Raw genomic sequence first — 23,333 nt, 5'->3', positions numbered from 1 at the left:
GCGGAGCCCTGGCGGCGGCCTTGCCGCGACCGACGTTCGCGGATCAGTCGCTGGGCGACCAGTCCTCGCTGTCATGGCGGCGGCGGCGCCTTGCGGCCATCTCCACGGTGATGACGGAGCGGTCGAGCGCTCACGCGGCGGCGAGGTCGGGGTCATTGCGGACCCATTACAGCGCCGTCCGTCTTGGCGAACTCGGAGCGTCGCGCACTCTGCCTCGGATACCACGGCCCGAGAGCCGAAGGCATGCTGTGACCGCCGCCTTCGAGATATTGGAGGATGCGGTCACGCGCCTTGGAGATCGCGGGCGGCAGCTCCTCCTTCACGCGGCATTGACGCCGGGGTGGCGATGAGGGTCCGCCGATCCGCACATATCGGTTGTGCAGCTCCTCCTTCATGCGGCGGTGGCGCTAGGGGGACGTCGGCTCTTGCTTCACGCGGCCACCGATGTGGAGGCCGCGGTTGCATGGCGGGGACGTCGGCTCGTCGTTGACCGGCCGGCGTGGGGATGTCGGCTCGTCCTTCAGCGGCCAGAGTGGGGATGTCAGCTCCCGCTTAACACAGACTCGCGCCGAGAAGGGTGGCTCCTCCTTCACGCGCAACAGCGACTGTGGCGCCGGACCCATCTGACAGAGCGAGCCTCCATCATGATCTCCATCTGGTGGACGAAGAAATTCGTCCCTCAGAGCTGCCTCCGAGAGTAGACGTGGCCGCTGCTGCGGCTGGTCCTCCTTGTCGGAGGAGGAGCCCGCCGCCATGCATGGATGCGGATGGTCCAGGGGAGCGAGGGCTAACGCCATGGTCCACCTGACGACAAACTTCCATCGGTTCCGTCTGCCGGTGCGGAGAACCAGTATTTCGGCATCGCCGCTGGGCTCAGAGAGAAAAAAGGGGGAGGAGAGGGGAAGGAGGACGATGCGGGCTCTGGAGGGTGCGGATCTGGACGATGCCGGAGGGTGGCTTAAATAGCCACGACCAGGGCAGGCGGAGGGGCGGTCAGCCCGCTTCAATGTGGCGCGCCGGAGTTGGTTTCTCGGGATGCGGCGTTCGCATTGAAGCGGCAACGACGCCCGAGAGGTCGCTTCCATCTGCGTCGCCTTCTCGTCCGGTCAAATCGTGACATCAATGCCGGCCGCTGCATGCTTTGGGGCGCCATGAATGCGGCGCAGCAAGTGGCGCGAGGCATAGGATGGAAAGCGCGGGACGGGCTGATGGTGTTTTTTGGTGAGCCAGGACGGTCAGAAGCGGGCATGACAGTGGTCCGGACTCCCGCAAACGTCTCCACTTTCATTTTCGATTTACGGGAGAAATCGCATTCAGACCACTCCGCGGACCGATATTAGTCGACGTTGAATGGCTTTCGCGGTCCGGACAGTGCTTACGATTCGTCTTGTAGATGCCCTAACATAGTACAGAGAGAGCAGCCGGTGGATGTGGGTTGTTCGCTGTCTTGTCCGCGATAAGCATGTGCAAGCACTGCCTATCTAAAAACAAGAGAGTCGACATCGAGGTGGAGCACCCCGTGCATTAATGTTTGCTCCGGCTGTATCAGATCTTCCTTTCACACGTTTGTACGCCCGTTCATTTTCTTTCCTCATGTGTTCGGTAACCTACATGGCAACGTCCGCAAACATTACCGAGTACTCATTCCGACGAAAAACTAAATTGTAGTTAGACTTGCTATAAATTCTTGCTTTTATTATCAATTAATCAAATAATGTCATTTATGTTAGTCAAGATAGACATGATTATATTCATACCCAGAAGTACTTTGGCATGATTATGATTTTCCGACATTGACTAAATATTGTATGTAATGCGAGCCAACCTGTGGTTGGATGGTTAGAGAGACAGTGATATCCCTCTTTTTTAAGTCATACGAAGAATATACAATGATTCCTACGTGAGGCATGGGATGAAAGACACTATAGCCTAGATGCCATGAAACATATGCACTGGATTGCTCTCCATCCACTCTAGCCAACCCGGACATTATTCGCCCGCCGGTATCACCATTGCACAAGCTATGCCGTTGACTCTTTCACTCCCGACTGAGATGACAAAACGGTAAGTACATGATCCACCAGCACCGTCAGGCCCGCCTGCCAGCAACCTACTTGCTCGTTCTGGTCCTAGTAGTAATTCTTGACCCCCTATGGATGCGTGTCGCACATGCAATCACCTTCGACCACACGAGTTATCATGCAGCCCCCACGCTCTCGCAAACTATGACCCCTGCTCCCCCATGGTGATGCCAGCCCTAACGAACCCTAGCTCCTTTATGGTTGACTCGGTTATGATGGAGTTGGAGGCGTTCGAGTCGCTGTTGCGGGATCCTAAGGTGCGCCAAACCATTGTTTTGGATAGAAAGGTGTCTATTATTCCTGGATGCCTACTATTCCAAACATGTTGCATTGTCCAACTCCTAAATCTTAAGTGCCACTGCTTTCTCTTCCTCTTAAGTCTCGACATTTGATTGGTGGTGTAGGTGACTCATCATGGGAAGAATACTATACGAGAACTTGATAGGTATATATCGAGCAAAGATTGAAGGTAGTGTATCCCTAATATTTACTCCCTTTGTCTCATATTAACTCTTGCTCAAATGTCATGCTAGATACTTCCATTGAGCGACACTTAATATTAGACAGAGAGAGTACAATACAAGATTAGAGATGGTATGTTGGGTGCTGATTGAAAAGACCAATACTTCTTTTAATACAATGGAAAAATGGATTATTGAGAACAGTAGATGATGCGGAGCATCCTACAGTCATCCATATGGACCTACCTCCATCTCCCCAAGTGCCTAGTGGACCCACGAGCACGTGCAAGGGCTATCGAGACCGAGGTGACATCTCTCCTTAATGTGTATGACCCACGTGATACATTGCTACTACCTTAATCTGGAATGCTATGTGTGCTTAGGTACCAAGAAGACCCTCTTGGAGATGCTCGGGATCATGGACGTACACAGACGAAGGAGCACGACGAGAGGAACCAGAGAAATGCTACAGGACCCGGACATCTAGCCCCTGGCATGGACATCCGGCCCCTAATGGTTCCACCTACAGCAGCAAGGCAGTGGCTACAGAGCTATAGGACGCGGACATTCGACACCCGCCCGGATATCCGACCCGACCTATCCAGAGAGCATCAGAAGTTCGGCCCAGACCGCTCGGACATCTGGCTCTTCGAGCCACCGAACATCCGGCACCTGATTGTGCGCCGAGACCGGGCCAAAGGCCCATGCACCCTTTCACTTCGTCCCAACTTTGTACTAGCACTATATATAGACTATCCCCTTCTCCTCCTAGGGTTAGCAAAGGTTAGAGCTCATTTGAGATAGAGCTTTGCTCATTCACTTACCACTCCCATGGAGTCCAAGACCTCCATGTGAGAAGACCCCCCAAGTGGATTTAAGACCCCTTCATGGAAAGATCCTTCTAGGATTCACGACCTATCACCTTCAAGGATTGGGATGAACTAGCTACCCTTTGTATCCTCTTGTGTTGCCTTTGGATCCTTGTATCTCCTTATGTGTATGTGGATTTAGCACATGTGTGATTAACTACTGGAAAAGGGTTTATAGGTGAAAGCAAATGAGTGGCGGGCGAGGTGGGGTACCAGCCACAACTATTTTTGGAAACAAGCAGTGGTGGGTAGTAAAAACTGCCCGCCACAGCTAAGAGTGTAACAGTGGTGAGCACTTTTTGTTGTCCGCCACATGTATAATCTTTCGGGTAGTACTTGTTTGCGTAACTCATCAATGACGGGCACTAGCTAACGCTCCCCATAGGTACATGAACCAGTAGTGGCGGGTTCTCCCTAGCAACTGACACTAGTAATCTTTGCCGGATGCCCAATTTTGGCAGAATAGGGCTGTGGCAGGTACTGCTTACCGGCCGCTAGTGGTAGGTTAAACAGAAGTGGCGGGCAGCAAATTCAGCCCGCCACAAAACATTTTCTCGTGCGAGGTGCTTGTTTTTCGCCCACCACAAGTATCTTTTTCCACTTTTTCCATAATACAAGAAATTACTTACTCTACGACTTTACCACTATTACCACTTTGTACATAACTCAAGAGATTACTTACTCTGCGACTATCGCCATCTGCCGATTGGGTCGAGCGAGACCATAGTACCGACTATCTCTCGAAACAGGCTTTCGTTCCACTTTATATACAATGCAATCATCGAACCAAGTACACAGCCGAACGATACAAGATAGCGAGGTAACTCTAAAAAATGATGATCCTAGGATAGTTGGATCACGCAGACTGGAAGAAAACTGAGTACAACGCTACATAGTGCCCTAAACACCTAAGCTCCACGTCAACGCCCCAGGAGGGAAAATGACGCAATGCGTCGCCTCTGCCGAGTCCGGAAGGGACAAGGGAATTCACCAGGAACCCTGGCACGCAGAGGAGCACCACGACGACGTCTTCAGGAATATAACGGCGCCCGCAAGCGTCGCCGTGATCGGCGACAAAGCGCAGAGTTTTTGCTCGGCAGCTCCTCGTCCACCAAGAGGTCTTCAGGACAAGCACAACGAGTTCAGCTCCCTAGGTCCGGATCGGGGCAACACCACTGCCAAAGACAGGGGAGCGCACGAGCCACCCACTGCTACCCTCCTGCCGCCCACACAACTAAGAGGGATAGCCACCGTCACCGACATGGCGCCCGGGAGAGCTAACTATGCGGACCACCTTCCAAAGCCACCGCTCCGGCATCCACGTCCAAGCCTCCACCGTTCATCCGCATCACGGAGCACCACTAGCGGAGCTACATGCAACCCTGCAGGTGCCATGGCCCCCAGGTTTGGTAAATTTTGTGAAGAAATTTTTTATATGGAGGTGCAGATTGGAAAAAATACAGCTTTTGCCCCCTTAGAATTGGACATTTTCTCTCTTGCCCCCCCAACCATTCTTGTGTAGCTCCGCCACTGCGGAGCACCAACCTCCGAAGGAGGAAAGAAAGGGGTCTCCTTTCATTCCTAGCCCGGCATCAGGCACAGAGTCAGGGGCGATGCCCCCACAGTAGGGGTGTCGCAGATCGAGCGATTTGGCATGGTGGACGAAGGGTGAGGACAGGGTGGGGTTGTTGTGGAGGATGGCTGTATAGAAGAGTTGTGATTGTGGATGTGTGATCCAAGGTGAGCTAGGTGCCCAAGGATCGTACGCGACATGTTCATTCTATATCCACGTTAGTGCAATTTGTTTCCTTACAAATGTACATTGTTTTTTCACCATAGAAATGTTCTACTCGTTTTTGTTTGAGATAACAATGTTGTACTACTCGTACTTTTTTTTGTTGAGAAAATGTACTACTCGTAGTTAGTGGTGCATTTCGACTCACGCAGCCCATTCCAGCAAGAAAGGGAAAAGGTCACAGCGGCCCAACCTCCACGCCCTCATCGTCTTCACTAGCGAGCTCCGCCGCATCATGCAACTGCGCATACCCTGACCCTCGCTAGCCGGCGCAGATAGCTGATAGCAGCCGACGTTCTCGCCGCTCTTCGCTCCGGAGTTCGGGCAGCAAGCACCTGGTAAACCCTCTCTTCCCTCAACCTCCCCTCACATCCAGGATGGATCTCTAATCTTTTCCCCTCCGTTTCCCGATCTGCGCAGATTGCGACCTCCTCATCTCCATCTCCACGGACGGCCATGGCGGGGGACTCCAAGAAGGAGAAGGCTGTGGAGGTGAGCGATCTGACGGCCAAGCTCACCGACGACCTCCTCGTGGAGGTCAACTCGCGCGTGCCCTACAAGTCCACCTGCTGCTGCAAGTGCGTCTCCACGCGCTGGCGCGACCTCTTCTCCCACCCGGACCACCGCAAGATGTTGCCCCAATCCCTCGCCGGCTTCTTCTATGAAGGTTATAACAAAAATCGCTCTCTCAAGACAGCTCGCTATTTCACCAACGTGTCAGGGGAAGGTGACCCTTTCGTCGACCCGTCCCTCGCGTTTCTCCCCAACTATAAGAGCCTTGAAGTCTTGGACTGCTGCAATGGCCTCCTCCTCTGCCGCTGCTGGAAGGAGACTGATCCCAAGACACTGGATTACGTTGTGTGCAATCCCGCCACTGAGAAATGGGTGGTCGTCCCTCCCACCAACTGGTCCAGCGAGGTGGAGGTCACTCGGCTGGGGTTCGATCCGGCTGTCTCCTCCCACTTTCATGTGTTTGAATTCATAGATGAGGATGTGTGGGGTACAGAAGAGGACAAGCTAAGTGATTGCAGTGGACGCATAGAAATGGTGCCAGTTTACTCATCCAAAGCTGGTGTTTGGATGCACCACCGAACAGCTGGTCACAATTTATTTGCGATACCAAGGCATTAAAAAAGCGTATTTTTTAATAGGACCCTGCATTTGGCTGCCTTCGATGACATGGTAGTGACCTTGGATGTCAAAGGAAGTCTTTTGTGGATCATTGGTACTCCTGCATCATCCTGTAACACTAGTAGAAAACAGGGCTTTGGTTCGGCCGGAAAAGAGCATTAATTTCGGTTGCATTACGAACCAGGACTAATGTGAGCATTAATCCCAGTTCGAGCGGCTAGGGCACCGTACAGGCATTAGTCCCGGTTCAAATGGGACCTTTAGTACCGGTTCGTGGCACCAACCGGTACTAAAGGTTAGACCTTTAGTCCCGGTTCGAGCCACCAACCGGTACTAATGGGGTTTGAGGCATTAGTACCGGTTCGTGCCACGAACCGGCACTAAAGGTCCCATTTTCAAACTCTACCCCCCGTGGATCGCCTTTTCAGTTTTGTAAAAAGCAAAAGAAAATGATAAAAACTTAAAAAATTAAAATCCTTCCAGATGTAGTTATGTTACTACATGTACTAGTTAGAAAAATTTAAAAACTTAAATTTGGACATGTTTTGCAAAAAGTATAGGGAAAATGTAAAACGGCTATAAATTTTGCATACGATGTCAGAAAAAAACATATAATATATCAAAATGTTCAGCACGAAAATCCGCATCCGATTTTGACGGCCTACGTCCTGGTTGCAAATTTTTAGAATCCTCAAATTCTAAAAGGAAAAAAGTTATGCTCAAATTTCAGTTTTTTTTATTTTTGTTAAATCTGGTCAAACTATGGTCAAACTACCTATTTAAGAAGTATTAGTGTTAGTAAATAATTATTCAAGAATATTAGTGTTACTAAATAATTATTTCAGTTTTTTTGAATTTTGGTCAAATATGATCAAATTGTGGTCAAACTGTGGTCAAACAATGGTCAAACTAATTATTCAAGAAATATTAGTGTTACGAAATAATTATTTCAGTTTTTTGAATTTTGGTCAAACTGTGGTCAAACTATGGTCAAACTACTTATTCAAGAAATATTAGTGTTACTAAATAATTATTGTTTTTTAGGACAATAGTTTCAAACTCAAACATTGAAATGTGGGTTAATAGGATTGACATCTTAATATTGTCAGGAAAACAACAAGTGCAGACTTGGAAACGAGAGAGAATAGAACCCGGAAGTTAAGCGTGCTCGGGCTGGAGTAGTGAGAGGATGGGTGATCGTCCGGAAAGTTAGATGATTTGGAATGATGAGGGGTGATTAGAGAATAGAGGTTAAATTGAGCAGTGATGAGGGGTGATTAGAGATTAGAAGTTAAAATAATTCAGAAATTTGAAATCAAAAAAATTTCAAAAAAAGTTTAAAAAAAATTTCAAAAAATTTCCTTTAGTACCGGTTCATGTTACCAACCGGGACTAAAGGTGGACCTCCAGGCAGCGACCATGTGGAGGGCCTTTAGTCCTGGTTCATGTAAGAACCGGGACTAAAGGGGGAGGCTTTACTAACGACTCTTTAGTCCTGGTTCCAGAACCGGGACTAAAGGCCCTTATGAACCGGGACTAAAGGCTTTTTTTCTACTAGTGTAATGATTCTTCTATCCATGATATTTTTCTATCAAATGGGCAGCTATATTTTGCAGCTAGTGCCGATTCTGTCTGCCTATCAGTCTGGGTTCTTGAGGACTATGAACGAGGAAAGTGGACCTTGAAGCACAATGTCAGCCACTCGCAACTATTTGGAGTGAAGTATTCAGAGCATGATTACAATGTCATCTCATTTCACCCTGAACGCAATATGTTCTTCACAGTCTGTGGGCACGAGAACACACTAATGTCATATGAGATGGATTGCAGAAAGCTTTGTTTTATAAGTCAACTTGGACGGGATGGCCAAATTAAATGTGGCAAGACTCCTTTTATTCAATATGTTCCCTTGTTCTCGGAGTCATTGGCAGATGGGCCTTAAAAGTCCTACTTGCATAGTGTAGCTTCGCAATTATCTATCTTTCTGATGATATTGGAGTTGGGTTTTTCGAATATGAGCAGTAGTGACTTGGATATACCTTATGGAGTTGTAACAGTTTCTCTTGGTGCTTAGGTGCACTCATGTACCTGACTTATGTGGCTAGCTATTGCACTTTACCCAGTAACTCTGCAGCCTTCTTTTTACTGCCCATAATGAGTTGTGTTAGATGACAATGTCTGAATCTTTTTCCTTTGCAGCGGTTGCCAAAGCAGTTTACTCAAGATTACCTCTCAAACTACATGATTGGTGGGCATGCAAAGGTTAAAGTATTTCTATCATAACACGTTGATTATCTAGATGTTTTCATGAAGACGGTGAAGGATGGGCGGTCGGCCATCACAAGGGGTTGGACTAGAGTCGTGCGTGCCTTCTGCATGGAGGAGGGCACAATATGGGCATTCCGCTTCACCTTGTTCAGCAACCATAATGTATTTCGCCTCTTTCGTTACCGTCTTTAATAGTACAAGTATACAACTGTGGTTCATCATTCTTTATATGGTTCTTATGTAATTCTTGAACATATGTACCTATGAATCGAATAATGCATTGGTTGTTTGAACCTAATGGATATGAATAAAGCTACAACATACATTCAAATTCAAATCCAAATCCGGTACAATTTGAAATAGCAGTAACTAAATTACGGTGAAATTACGCCTTCCAGGTCGTTACGGCACACACGGTTGGTAAAACACAAATGTTTGCGATATACACCATAATCTGACACGGTTCATACAGAAGAAGCGTGTGCAAGCATGCACACAGTTGCCATTTGCAAAGTGTGTGCAATGTCAGACAATATCACAAACGGTGCGGGCAAACTAAACGTTTGTGTTAGTTGCCTTATCGTACACGATTCACAACCATGAACTGTTTCTGATGAAGAGCCATCTCATAAGTAATGTGTCTCGATTTGTTCCGTTAAATAGCAATCACGAACAAAGACCGCGAGGGCGAGAATTGCGTGTCAGGTACAACATAGTGGCATAATGCCTTTTCTTCTTTGGTGAACATGTTTCATCAAAAAATTGCAACAACGGATTGGTAAAAGAAGAATATCTTGGAGCAAGGGCAGAAAAGAAGTAAAGAGAGCATATGGCCTAATGAGCACCATGCCATACTAGAGAGTGAAGAAGAAAAAGAAGAATCATTTAACGTTTAAAGAAAGTCAGACAATACCATCACTATTGGTGTTGAGCCCTTAAACTTTATGTCGTCCTCTGTTGCAAGACAAGGGCATTTAACTAACTCCCTTGCCTGTCTCAGACAGAGAGAGAGGAGGGAGGGAGAGTCACTATTTGAATGGTTATATATTTAATTTCAGAGAGATGAGAAAGAGAGAAAATGTATGTAGAGAGGGGGAGGGAGAGTCACTATTTGAATGGTTATATATTTAAATTCAGAGAGATGAGAAAGATAGAACATATATGTAGAGAGGGGGAGGGAGAGTCACTATTTTAATGGTTATATATTAAAATTCAGAGAGGTGAGAAAGAGAGAAAATGTATGTAATTATTACTCGTAAGTGGATAATGGTTTGTCTTGCCTCTTCCATCTTATTGTTGTGCTTTCTTAATTCTTTGTCGTGAGTAAATCATTGTGCAGTTGCGTCTTATATTCTGTTTGAGCCTATAGGTGTGTGCTTGCATGCTTTTCCATTTCTTATAAGTAGTTGTCGTTTTGTTGCTTATATCTATGTTTGGTCTTTGTCATCAACCTGCAGGCCCACTTAGGTGTGAGAAAGAACACAACAAGTGCAATGGTTTTCCTTCGATCTTCAACTCCCAACCTCTCTAATATTTTCATACGGAATGTTCAGTAAAATGCCTAAGAGAATGATACATCTCTTAACAGAAATTGATGTTGTTGTTTTTTGAGTGATGCCTCCAGCTGTGGTAGAAATGTATTCATAATACATGGAACTGATTTTTGTGGATACCATACAAATTAACTATTGACAATTTTAGTAAATTGAGTGTGATATTTATCTCTCGGTATTTATCTATCCTTACAGTGACATACAGCTACAAGGATAAAGTTCCCTTTCTTGGTCAAGTGACATCTGTTTGATGTCCGAACACGCCCGGACGTGTGATCTTCGAGACGACCTTAATCACTTGTGTGATTCATTTATATGCATTATAGCCCGTAGCAACGCGCGGGCATTCTACTAGTGGTGGTTAGCGCGGGGTGTACATCAACAGGAGGTTGGCGGTTCGATACCTGGCGCGTGCTGTTGATGCGAGTTTTTTTTCTCGCAAAGCGAAACCTGAATGGGCCGGCCCCGTGTGAGCTGCTCCCTGTGCGAAGCCACGACTTGTTGCCGCAATGAGCAGCGCATAGGAAATTCCTTTTTCTTAGGTTTATCACAGTCTTTATTAATCAACAAATAAAGGTACAGATGTTACATCCCAAGGCTCAAGAAGCCAAACATATTGACCGTGATCTAAGGACAGAGCACTCCTAACCAAATTATGCGCATGAGTATTACACTCTGCCTTCATGCATGGACAAATTCCACCACTTGGAAGTCCTACCGCCTATGCTCGATCTCCTTCAACACCGAGTTGTAGTTGCACCTGCTTCCCTCTTTGATCCCCTTAATCACATCTGATGCATCAGAGGCAATACGGAGCTTTTGAATGCCAAGATCCTTTGCTAGGGCCATTGCTTCACAGCACGCGAGGGCTTCTAGTAAAGGAAGGTCTGTTATCCATCAAAAACGCGAGTTGAAGATCCTTGATAAACACCTTTCGCACTTCGACAGACTACTGCTACTGCTCCCTTGCCTTGTACTTTCGCCACGCCTCCATCAACATTTAATTTCATGAAGTTCAAAGGCGGTGCAATCCAAGCCTCGCTTGGTTGATGCTTCTTCTTCACCCCCAGCTCCTGTTTACTTTGTTTCTGATCCGTGACCAGCTGTAGCCCTTCCAGAAGACTGGTGACATAACCCCTCACTGTTACAAGGCTTTGATAAATTGCTTCGTGGATTGCTTTCCTGCGAGCAGTCCATATCGCCCACAACATCAACAGTATTTCGATGAACTCCTCATGGGGTGTCGTTTCCAATAGATGAAAAGGCCAATCACATGCATCGAGGCACTCAGATGCATAGACATGTTGTGTTAGTTGATGATAGCATAAACTCCATACACACCTTGCCATCGTGCAGTCGATCGGTGCATGTCTCCAGCTATCATAAGCTCCCTGACAGACAGTAGACACCGCACTCTTGGCCATATGTGTGTGCTTGAGCACGTCCCCACTAGGTAAGGAATTCTGTGCAAGACGCCATGCAAACGTCCTTACTTTGGCTGGCACATTAACCCTCCAAAGCTTAGACCATGTCTTCTCTGATTTAGCAGAGCTTGTGGCTGGGCGCCGCTTCTCTAACCAATCCTCCCTTGATTTCTTGATTGACACAAGCATTTTATAACAAGATCTAGGACGTCGATAACTGCCACACGTGTGGTGTATCGGGTGGTTGTGCCGCACGCCCTGTGTGGCACGGAGATGACCCCGCCCGCATGACCGCGTACGGGCGTGCGCAGCCACAGCCCGCACGTCTGGTGCAGCGCGATCGCCCCCGCACGAGCACGTCCGGGCGAGCGAGCGCGCGGCCCGCACGACCCGTCTCGGCCGTCGCCCCTCCCCGCCTGCGAGCCACACGCCCCGCGTGTCAGTAACCACGCGTCCTGCCGTGATTGCCATGGTCCGGACCTCTTCGGTTGCCATGTTGCTGAACTGCAGTTGCCATGTTGCTGAACTACAGTTGCCATGGTTGCTCAACTGCAGTTGCCATCTTAGGTCAAGTGTCGGATGCCATTTTTGGGCAACTGCAGTTGTTGCCATATATGGTCTGGTCTACTACAGATACCATGATTTAAAAAAAATTAGGAGTTGCCACCTACTAACACTGGACAGTTGCCATGTAGCACTAAAAACATGGCAAAAAACATGTTTCTGTAAAAAGAGAGTTGCCATCTGCTTACAAGCGCGCTAGGGCAGTTGCCATGTACCCTGCAAAACACATGGCAACTGATAGCTTTTGGTGTGTGGGAGAGGAGACGGGCATGTGGGCGATGGTGATATCTTTAGAAGTTGCCACCTACTAACACTATACAGTTGCCATGTAGCGCTACAAAACAGACGTGGCAACAATAACATGTTCGGGGTAAAAAGAGAGTTGCCATCTGCTCATGCTCACAAATAGGGCAGTTGCCATGTACCATTCCAAGACATGGCAAATGACAACTTGGGTGTGTGAGAGTTGGAGATGGGCAGTCGTAGGAGATGAGGAACAGAAGTGGTGCACGGCATGCGGGCGCGACAGCAGTTTCATCGCCCGCCCTGACTGGCGAAACATTAACCACGAAGAGAAACCAGCGTGCGGACGAACTCCCTCACACCCACACACACGAGTTGTCCTACGTGGCACACAAAATCAGCCTTTTCATGTCGAGATTCGTGCAAAGGGCACTGGACGACGATGAAGTCGTGTGGGTGAGTTCTCTAACGCCCACACATGTAAACGTTAGTGTTTTCGCAAGATCTAACCTCGAACATACCTGTTCTTTGAAACTGCCATGCCCAGAGGTCATCTTGAGGTACAGTGCTAATCGGGATTGTCTTAATAACATCCACATCCATTGGTAGAAAGAATTGATTCAGCTTCTGTATATCCCACACACCTTCAGCTTGGATTATTAAATCTGAAACCAACTCTGGACAGTCGTGTTCTCGGATTCTGTATGGTATTCGCCTCTCATCCCTTGGGATCCAATTATTAAACCGGACATGCATGGGTAGTCCGGACATCCCCTATCCTTCTTATTAGACATGTTCTTAAGATATCTCTCCCTTCTAGCACCGAGCACCAAATCTGTGATAGTCTCGGCCCTAGTTCAGCATCTAAAAAACATAAGAAGGATGATACACAGCCTTTAAAATTCTCGCACTAAGCGTCTCCGGAGAGACCAGACACCTGCATGCTTGACGTGCTAGTCGGGCAAGATTGAACGGCTCCATGTCCCTAAACCCCAATCCACCCATGTACTTGGGCATTGTGAGCATGTCCCAAGAAACCTAGTGCGTCTTCCTCTTCCCTTTTTTGCTGCCCAAGAAAAACTTCCTTATAAGAGAGTTAAGCTCATTGCACAAACCTCTTGGCAATTTAAAACATACCATTGAATAAGTTGGGACAGCCTATGCAACTGATTTGATCAGTACCTCCTTCCCTGCTGTTGCTAAAATTTGTTCCATCCATCCTTTGACCTTCCCTCGTAAACTGTCCTTAAGATACTTGAAAGCCCCATTTTTGGATTTCCCTACGTCCTAGGCATACCCAAATATTTTGCAGACAAAGCTTCATTAGAAACTCCTAGTATGCCCATCATATCCACTCTTATAGAATTAGGACAGCCCTTACTGAAATGAATGGAACTTTTTTGAAGGTCTACCCATTGTCCGGAAGCGTTACAGTATACCTCAATAACATCTTTAAGCTGTGTTGCTCCCTCCACACTTGGTTTTGCAAAAAACATGCTGTCGTCTACAAATAAAAGGTGACTGACCGGGGGTGCTGTGGGCGCCACAACGATGCCTGATAAATTTTCAGAATCCCCCTGCTCCTTAAAAGTCAAGACAGACTTTCAACAGCAAGCAAAACCAAATAAGGTGAGATGGGGTCACCCTGGCGGATGCCCCTACTAGGTTGAAAATTTCCAGTGCGCTTCCCATTGAATAGAATCAAGAAACTTACTGACATAACTATTCTCATAATCGACTCAACCCACTTGGTGTTGAACCCAAGTTTAAGCATAATAACCCATGAGGACATTACATAAGCTTATCGGACGGAATTGAGTAAGAGAAGTTGCACCTTTAATTTTTGGAATGAGAACAAACAAAGTGTGGCTGGCTTCCTCTGGATCCTCCTCCCCGTTCAGAATACTAAGCACCGCATTAGTCACTTCTTCCCCACATAAGTCCCAGTGGCGCTGGTAAAAATGGGCCGGAAACCCATCAGGGCCCGGCGCTTTAGTCGGGAACATCTGAAATACAGTCGTTTTGACTTCTTCGGCGGTAAATGGCTTGTTCAGAAAATCATTCATTGCACTGGTTACCTTCCTTGGTACAGTCTCAAGGATATCCTCCATCCTTAGCGTCCCTTCTGAGCTATATTGGTTTCTATAAAATTCCTCTGTGTGTTTGATCATCTCACCAATATCCTGAGTGGACAATCCATCCGGTAATGTTAGTTGAGAAATCTTGTTCTTTTTCCTGCATCCACTAGCTTTCTGCTGAAAAAAAATTGTATTACTATCACCTTCCGCGAGCCACGTAATCCTTGATCACTGCTTTTGCATAATCTCTTCCCTATAGTTCCATTCGGCTAATGTGTCAACAATTATTTTCTCTTCATGTGTGGGGCCCATCCGACCCGGTACACCATGGAGTCTTTCTAACTCTGCCAGAAGTTCCCTGGTTTTCTTCCTTACTTCACCGAACACATTGGTGTTCCAAGCCTGCAACTCACCTGCGAGGCCACATAATTTCGAATGAAACTCGGCCAAGGACTTACTCTTAGCTCCTTTCTTCCAAGATGACTCCACAACATCACGAAAATTGTCATGCCTTTCCCACATCAATTCATATCTGAACAGATTATCTCCACTGTTGTTATTGCGGGCTCGTGGTTCAGTCATTCTCACATACAGCGGACAATGATCAGACTTTGCGGTGGTTAAATGTTGAACCTCAGCCAGCGGGAATTTCGACCACCACGAAGTTGATACCAGGGCTCTGTCAAGTCGTTCTCTAGTGTAGGAGCCGCCCCTTACTTTTTTCTCAAAAGTCCATGCATTACCAACAAACCCCAAGTCACAAAGCCCACATACATCCACTGCCTCCCGGAAACCACGCATCTGTTTGGAGTCTCTTTCGCCAACTCCATCATGCTCTGTCTGGTGCAACACCTCATTATAATCTCCAATACATATCCATGGTAGATCGCTTTCAATTCGACGGACACTGAGCAAGTCCCACGTCTTTTGTCTCTCAGTCACTATGGCCTCACCAGTCACCAATTCACCATAGATGTTTGTGATACGCCAGGGCTCTAAATTAGTTTCTCTCAATATGTTCCCCTTTGAGAGGTTCATGTAAGTCCTAAAGAAATATGTCCGTAACCGCGCTAGGCCAGAAGGAAGCATCTCCATGGGCCATCAAACAGAGGATGTCATTGGGTTTTGTGTTGACTTCATTCCTGGCCTTAAGAAGATAGGTCTCCCTAAATCGCGGTATGAGGGGAGACTGACTGGAAAAGGCACGCTTGGAGGGGACTCAATAATATGCAGGGACGGATATTCTTGGTCTCAAGCACACTACACAGTTCTACAGAACTCTACCTTGGTGACCCCGTATGTCGATGAACATAAGAACAGTTTGCGCTCCCAACACCCGGAGCGGTGTGACGACTGGATTACATGTGAACACATCAAGACTTTCAGCAGTTGGTTGAAACACGTCTCAGAGGTGACACCACTGTTTGTGATGAGTTGTACTCGTTGTCCAGGGGACCATCTTCGACTGTATTCATTTACAAAGGATACGAGGTAAATGGGAATACATTTTACACGATCGCCCAAGATCAAAAGAGCACTACTTACCACTACCAGAATAACTGGCGATGCCGACGGCCGAACCTATGCCGACGGCCCCCGTCGGCATAGATTGGCCTATCCCGACGGCCCAGCCCAAGCCGTCGGCGTATATCCATCTATGCCGACGGTCCCCGTCGGCAAAGCTCAGCCGTCGGCGTCGCGACAAATATGCCTACGGCGGCCGTCGGCATAGATAAGCCTGTCGGCATAGAACGTGGGCCCGGCTACCCGGGCGGAAACGGCCTTTTGACGGTGTCAGTCTACGCCGACGGGCTAACGGCGGCCGCCGGCATAGCCCCCACGTCATCGATCCGCGTCGCCCGCCACGTCATCGATCCGCGTCGCTCGCCGGTCCGTGGGGTGGCAAATCTATGCCGACGGCCTGGCCGTCGGCATACTCCTGGCCCATGGATGTTGCCACGTCATCTATCCCCGCCATTTGCCACGTCATCGATCTGTGGACGTGTGCGCAGGTATGCCGAGGCATACCTCTATTTTTTATTTTTTTATTTTTTTATATTATTTACTTTTTCCTTTTTTTCACAACATAAACGTGTCTTATCTAACAAAAAAAACATACCCCGATGGTATATCGATTGCCCCCCTCACGGACGTTGCTGCCGCCGTGCCCCACAGCGACGCCGGTGGGGGGGGCACACCCCGGAGCTGCGTGCCGGGTGCCTGGGCCAGCCACCACGCTTCCACAACCGTAGGAGGGCCAAAGCAACACCTAGTGGCATTGCTACCCCCCCAGGTACACCGTCCCGTCTAACCGGGCCCTCATACACGCGGGGCGGTGTGGTGCCATGTCTAAAGAGGCGGGACGGGGGCCCTGGGGGGATAGCAATACCACCGGAGCGTCGCACCGGGCCCTCATACATGCGGGGTGGTGTGGTGCCATGTCCAAAGAGGCGGCGCGCATCTCCGGGGTGTGCCCCCCCTCACGGACGGCGGCGCCGCCGGCACCTGGAGGGGGGAAACGGATGCGTCGGGCCTACACGGAGGGGATCTTGCTGTGGGTCTGGCCTGGATGTTGCTCCAAAGTGTTCCTATGGGCTGACCTAACACAACCGGGTGGAGAGTTCCACTGGTCAAAGCCCGTCCGTGTAAAGTCAAAGGGCTAGATCTCGTGGTCTAACGCTACATGGTTAGGCGGGACGGGGGCCCTGGGGGGCTAGCAATGCCACAGGAGCGTCGCACCGGGCCCTCATATATACATGCAGGGTGGTGTGGTGCCATGTCCGAAGAGGCGGCACGCGTCTCCGGGGTGTGCCCCCCCTCGATGAGGTGCCATGTTCGTGAGGGGGCCACCCCCCGGAGACGCGTGCCGCCTCTTCGGACATGCCACCACACCACCCCGCATGTATCAGGGCCCGGTGCGACGCTCGGGTGGCATTGCTACCCCCCCCCCCGGCCCCCCGTCCCGCCTAACCCTGTAGAGTTTGACCACGGGATCTAGCCCTTTGACTTTGCACGGACGGGCTTTGAGTAGTGGACCTATCCACCCGGTTGTGTTAGGTAAGCCTATAGGAACACTTTGGAGCAACATCCGGGCCAGACCCACAGCAAGATCCCCTCCGTGTAGACCCGATGCGTCCGTTTCCCCCCTCCAGGTGCCGGGTACCGGGTCCCATATAGATGGTAAACTAAGAATCTAAAAATGTAATAATTGAATTGATTAAAAACTCCGGTATTCATCATTGAAAATGTACAATTGTTGTGAACCTTTTAGTGCTCGGGCACCGGGCCGGCTGCCCGGGCACGCCCGGTGCCCGAGCACTGAAAAGTTCACAGCAACTGTCCATTTTCTTCATATAAGTCTAATGAATACCGGAGCTTATAACGTATGGATTAGTGAACTATTTAAACAGGTCAAATTGCTTTTCCCTCGGCGAGGTGGGACTATTTTTTTTAAAAAAAGTAGTTGCCATCTATGCCTACGGCATAGCCGTCGGCATAGGCCTCTTATCTATACCGATGGCCTGGCCGTCGGCATAGAGCCACCCTTATCCACTCGATGGCCCTCTCGCTGTCAGGTGGGGACCACTCCTATGCCGACGGCATGGCCGTCGGCATAGATCCACCCTTATCCACTCGGGCCACGCTGTGGCCACTCTTTCAACTGCCCCTCCTCAAACCACTCCGACCCACGCCGCGCCGCCCGACCCCGACCCCCACCCGCGCCGCCGCCGCCACCGGATCCCGACCCGCCGCGCCGCCGTCCACCCCCTCCACCCGCTGCCGCCGTCCGCCCCCTTCCACCCCAGTCCCCCTCCACCCGCCGCCCCGGCCGCCCCCTCCACCCGCCGCCCCATCCGCCGCCTCTACCCGTTCGCCCCCCTCCACCCAAGCCCCGGCCGCCCCCTCCACCCGCCGCCCCGCCCACCTCCTGCTGCTGCTGGTGAGCTGGCCGCGGCCGTGGCTCCGGCGAACTCCGGCGCCCTCCCGGCCCTCCTCTGCTGCTGGTGAGCACCGGGGGGGCCTCGGCCGCCCATGCTCCACCGCCCGTCGCCGGCCCCTCAGACACCACCTCCGCCACCACGTCCCCCGCCGCTCCCCTACCGCCCCCCTCGGTGAGCTCCCTCGCCACCGTGCCACTCCCCCCGCTGCTGCCTTGCTCCCCTGTTGCTAGATGAATGGATGGATAGATAGTTAGATAAATAAATAAAAAATTGTATGTTTTTTGTTCTTCTTGCTACTGTTTTTAGGTGGATGGATGTATGGATTATTTTTCGTTAGATGGATGCATGAATGTTGTTAGAATCATAGATGGTCGATGGGATGGAATGTCGGTGAATTTTTTTAGAAAATTTGGTTGTCATAAATTTAATGTTAGGTCATGTTGATAAATGGATGTTGGTTAAGTTAATGATATATGAATGGATGGATGGATTTTGGACAAAATTTTGACACTTGACGAAGCACGGAATGATGGTGAGACCATTGTCAATGAAAATGACATACTTATGCTAGAAAAGTTAAACGAAGACGTTGACGACGAGGAAGAGCCTCCACCTCCGTCAAACAACGAAGATGATATGGTTGATAGTGATGATGAGACGGACCGAGAAAGAGGTTACAACAGTGATGATTCATATGGTTTCTAGCAGATGTACGTGTCAAGTCTTTTTTCTATAGTTTAGGAATATGCCTTTTATGCATTTTTATTAATGTGTTTATTATCATGCCTTTTCCTTCATTTCATTAATTTACTAATTGCTTATTCTCTTTTCAATGCAGGTTCGTGGAACATGGGCAAGGGGAAGGCCGACGGCGTGGGTTTCCTACGCAAGGTCGTTGGCCTGCCTAGTCGGAGTGGTCGAGCACGTAATCCTGCCCCCCGGGCTACATGACGATGACTCCTCACAAGGAGGTCGAGGGAGAGGTGCCCCTAGAGGAGGAGGGGGCGGGGGGGAGAGCCCCTAGAGGGCGAGGTGGTGGGGGGAGAGCCACTACAGGGGGTCGCGGCCAGAAAGAGCGCACCCTCACCGACTTAGGGGTGTTCTGTTCGAGGCCATCCTCTAGTGAGGTACCCTCCTCTGGTGAGGAGGAGGAGGACGACGAGGCAGGCGAGGAGGAGGAGGTTCGGGATGGGGCCGAGGAGGAGGTGGAGGAGGAGGACGAGGAGGAGGATGAGGAGGAGGTTCGGGAGGGGGAGGCAGGCGAGGAGGAGGGTGGTGGCGGGGATGATGGTGCTGGCGGGGAGGGGGTTGACAACAAGGGGTGGCTGCATGGTAACAAAAATCTACCAAAGTAGGTTCCTGCTACTGAGGAGCAGAAGTGGCTCATTGAGCCCACGGGGAAAGAGTAAGTGCCACTTTATAATAATTTCATTATTTTGCTTGTCACATGCTCATTCCGGTTGTTATTTATTTTGCTTGTCACATGCTAATAGTTCATTCCTTTGCAGCAACTGGATATATTCTAAAGGGGTCCGTATTCCCAACGGCCTCATCACCCTCTTGCTGAAGTTACACTGGCCGGGGTTGTATTGTCCGGATCCAGTCAGACACTCGAACCATCGGGTCTTGGCCACAAGCTGGGAGCACTGGGAAGCGGCCCTCCACGCGGACCATGGGACCCATGCCAAGGCCGTGATCACCACTTTCTGGGTGAGTTCTCTTCAGAAGCACAAGTCCATTCTAGTTTCATGAATGATTTAACTCATGGCTTCTTCCATTCTTGTTTCGTGCATGATTGTAGAAATTCTATCGAGTTCTCCCGGAGCACAGGGCCAGAGCGGACCAGATCGTGCTACGCCAATGCAAGAAGAAGGCCCGCCAGATGCAGTACGAGGTGCGCTATGTGGCCATCTCGACATACCATCACGACTATCTTGGAGAGGGACGAGTTCTTGAAGGTAAGTATAAAAGATTTTTCATTATGCTTTCATTACCTTGTGGTACATTTCAACGTTTCGTGTTGACATGCCATTATGCTTTCATTATGTAGGTGTTACCAAATTGGTGTTATGGAAAAGACGAGTCCTAGGCGGCATTGGTGGATCTTTGGTGTGATGAGGCTGGAGCCTGGGCGGCTATGATAGTCAAAAACAAGGTTAACCGAGGGAAGGAGGGAGTACATGCTCAGGGAAACCGAAACCACTATCTCCACAAGGCAGTTAATGTATGACTAACCCCATTAAACATTCTTCTTCTTCTATTTACCATTACTTTCTTATGTATGACTAACCTCTGTTTGGTGGTGCAGGAGGAGAAACTGAAGCGGCCGCTCTCACACATGCAGGCGTGGGAGATCGCCCATACGCGGAAGGACCCCAAGCCTGGCGAGCCCAAGTACTACGGCAAGAAGACCGCGCATAGGAAGAAGGCCTACTCCGATGGGTATCTGGCGTTACATCCTGACACACCTGACCCCATTGCGGCGGATCTGGACGAAAGGGTGGTGGTGGGCATGGGGCCGAAGGAGCACGGTCAGGAGGCGGTTCTTGATGTTGTGATCACTCCTACTATCTCCTACACACAGCTCCGTCGGATCGACCTGACCCTGAGTCAGCGCACGAGCACGCCCATGAGCAGTGCACCATCACTGTCCCTCTTTCAGGAGCCGCAAACTATAAGTATTTTCCCTTTTATCTTCATTGCTCCCTTTATTTTTCGCATTTAGTAGTTTTATGAGTCTCATCATGTCATACTGTAGGCCTACATGGAGTACACACGCCAGGAGACCATGGCGTGGCACGACCGCCTTCATGCATACCATCAGCAGAGGGATCGCCAGATGCAGCACGCTTTTCAGGAAATGGCGGCCGGCAGGTGTCCTCAATGGCCATCAGCAGAGGGTCCTCCAGCACAACCAACGTTGCTGACCTTTGAGGAGTTTGTGGCACAGAACGCTGGCCCCTCGCCGGTTAGTTCATCCCCAATCTATTCACTCAAAGCATATCATGCCTTTCAACACAGTCATATATCCCGTTAATATATCTTTTCAACATCCAGGGAACCGGTGGATCAACCGTTGGCGGTGGTCTTCGCAGCACTCCCGAGTCACGGAGCCCGACCACTCCGATCCATGGAGGCGGAGGCGGAGGTGGAGGCGGTCTTGGCGGTAGCGCTGCCGCTAGCACTGACGACCTGGGCTTCAGCGGTCTTGGCGGTGACGACATCCGCGGTGCTCGACGTCCTGGTGCTGAAGCCTTTTGGTTACTTGTGTGCTTATGCTTATGTATCTTTAGATGACTTGTGTGTGGTGATGATGATAAACTTGTGGTCTTTGATGGTCCTTTAGATGACTTGCGTGCTTCTTTATATGCTTATGCTTATCTTTATGTTGATTATGATGATGCTTATGCATATATTCTTGTGATGGTGACGGATGATACTTAGATGTGTTCTATATGTCTATTTCCATCATATATATCTGCTGATATGTGTTGTATATCTGAATTGAATTGATTTGAAAACAAACAGAAAAAAGAAAAAATAATCAAATACAAACTATGCCGACGGCTAGGCCGACGGCATAGGGCTGGCCGGAGCTCCCAGTTGCTGACGCGTGGCATCTATGCCGTCGGCATAGATTTAAACTAAGCCGACGGCTAGGCCGTCGGCATAGACTCCACGTGTCAGCAACTGGGAGCTCCTCGGGCAAGTCTATGCCGACGGCCTGGCCGTCTATACTTAGCCTTGCCACAGGAGAGCCCAGTTGCTGCCACATGGCAGGCCTATGCCGACGGCCTGGCCGTCGGCTTAGTATATATGTATGCCGACGGCCAGGCCGTCGGCATAGGCTTGCCATGTGGCGAGCAGGCGTTGGTCAGCACTTGACGGCGGCCGCCGTTAGGAGGTAACGTTGTAGACGGCCAGGACCGTCGGGATAGGGCCTATGCCGACGGCCTCCCGGGCTACGCCGACGGATATGTTGCCGACGGTCCTATGCCGACGGGGGCCGTCGGCATAGGCCTGTCCCGACGGCCAATCAGGGCTATGCCGACGGCCAGGGCCGTCGGCATAGGGTGCGATTCCGGTAGTGTACAACAAAAGAATTTGAAAAGCCTAAAGTCTAGGCTAAATTCTGAGCCCTCTTTCTCCCTACTTGAGTTTCTTGCAGACATAATATAGAGGGGCAAACTTTTGCACCATCGTGCGTAGCTCTCGAACTGTCGCGTCGTTGCCAATCCCACGACAGTTCCAGCTAATACAACTCATTAGGCCTGGCAGTCCTCCATGTGGGAGGCTGCCGAAGAAGCTTCTGATGTGGCCGACTTGGAGGGAGAGGACCCCTTTTGTGCCTTTTTGCGTTCCTTTGGAGTTACGTATGTCGGAGGTGGTGGAGGAGTAGCACCATGGCTCTCACCCGACATCCCCCCCTTAGACAGAGGCGGAACACCTCCTGCCTTTCCCTTAGTAGGATCTTCTTGCTCTCCTGCATCCAAATCAAGTTTCCTCAAAACATTGCTGGCATTCGTCTTATTCACCTCAATAGTTGGTTCTAAGCTGGCATTCGTCTTATTCACCTCAACAGGGCTCTCAGTTGTGTCAGTCAGATTATCTTTGTTCTCCAGCCCGGCGTCGTCAGAATTGCGTTTCCTCGGCATCTCCCCCGGGCGCCTCGGCCCCCTCCTCGGAATCTGCCTCGTGAAGAGAAGGCTCTCCCCCCATGGTCATGCTCGCTTGGCAACCAACCATCTTCCCCATTGTTTTATCTTCCGGTGAATGGACACCATCGCCACACTCTTCTGTGTCATGGCCTAGAAGCCCACAAACCTCACAGAAATTCCTAATATGGGGGAGCAACTAGTTAACAAGCGCTCATTCGAGAGCCTCGCAATGATCAGCGCCACTTGGCGCGCTCTCAGCCATTCGCC

The sequence above is a fragment of the Aegilops tauschii genome, chromosome 3, assembly GCF_002575655.3.
Source record: "Aegilops tauschii subsp. strangulata cultivar AL8/78 chromosome 3, Aet v6.0, whole genome shotgun sequence".
Classification (NCBI taxonomy): Eukaryota; Viridiplantae; Streptophyta; class Magnoliopsida; order Poales; family Poaceae; genus Aegilops; species Aegilops tauschii.
This window is presented reverse-complemented; position numbering follows the sequence as displayed.